Source organism: Austrofundulus limnaeus, unplaced genomic scaffold, assembly GCF_001266775.1.
Source record: "Austrofundulus limnaeus strain Quisiro unplaced genomic scaffold, Austrofundulus_limnaeus-1.0 Scaffold7302, whole genome shotgun sequence".
NCBI lineage: Eukaryota > Metazoa > Chordata > Actinopteri > Cyprinodontiformes > Rivulidae > Austrofundulus > Austrofundulus limnaeus.
Genome location: NW_013959704.1, coordinates 1 through 582, shown reverse-complemented (window position 1 = coordinate 582; position 582 = coordinate 1). Strand labels below are relative to the sequence as shown.

Here is a 582-nt window from a genome sequence, read left to right as displayed (position 1 = left end):
GTCTAATTCAAACCTTCTCTGAGTAACAGAGTCAAATGCAAAAAGTGTTACAACTGTCCCCGGTCTCCCCCTACAGCAGTCATTAGGCAAAGGGGAAAAAGACCATCAGGGAGTAAAACCAGGAGTGAACCAAAACAAAACCTGTTGTGAGTTTGTCGAGCAGCCTGCACGAAGCACGGCTGGTCGCTCTCCTTCAGCAGCTCCTGGGTGAACGACATGAGCCCCGCGTGCTCCATCAAGCTCCGCCTCTCCGCCACCTGAGCGGCCAGCGCCTCGCCTCGCTTCTGCCGCGCCGCCTCCAGGGCCTGGGTGAGCGAGGCGTGACGCTCGGCCAGGGCGGCGGTCAGGTCCCTGATGCTCTGAGCCAGCTGCTCTCTGGCTGACACACTGTTCACCTGAGGGTGAAAAAAAAAACACGAGGAAAGAAGTTCAAACGTCTGAAAACTATCACTCTGTAGCCGACACATCTTCACAAAAAGGTCTTTGTCCCCGTTAAAACAACGTGTGCCAAATGTCAAAGTACACAGAAATGATGCCGCTGAAAAGCCTATGTCATAAAACCAAAGATTTGTTCCTCATGAA

General features: G+C 52.7%; 1 pseudogene; it reads right to left on the bottom strand.

Annotated features, from left to right (window-relative positions):
• Positions 1-140: 140 nt before the first annotated feature.
• LOC106512480 (tripartite motif-containing protein 46 pseudogene) lies at positions 141-397 on the bottom strand (annotated as a pseudogene).
• Positions 398-582: the final 185 nt, after the last annotated feature.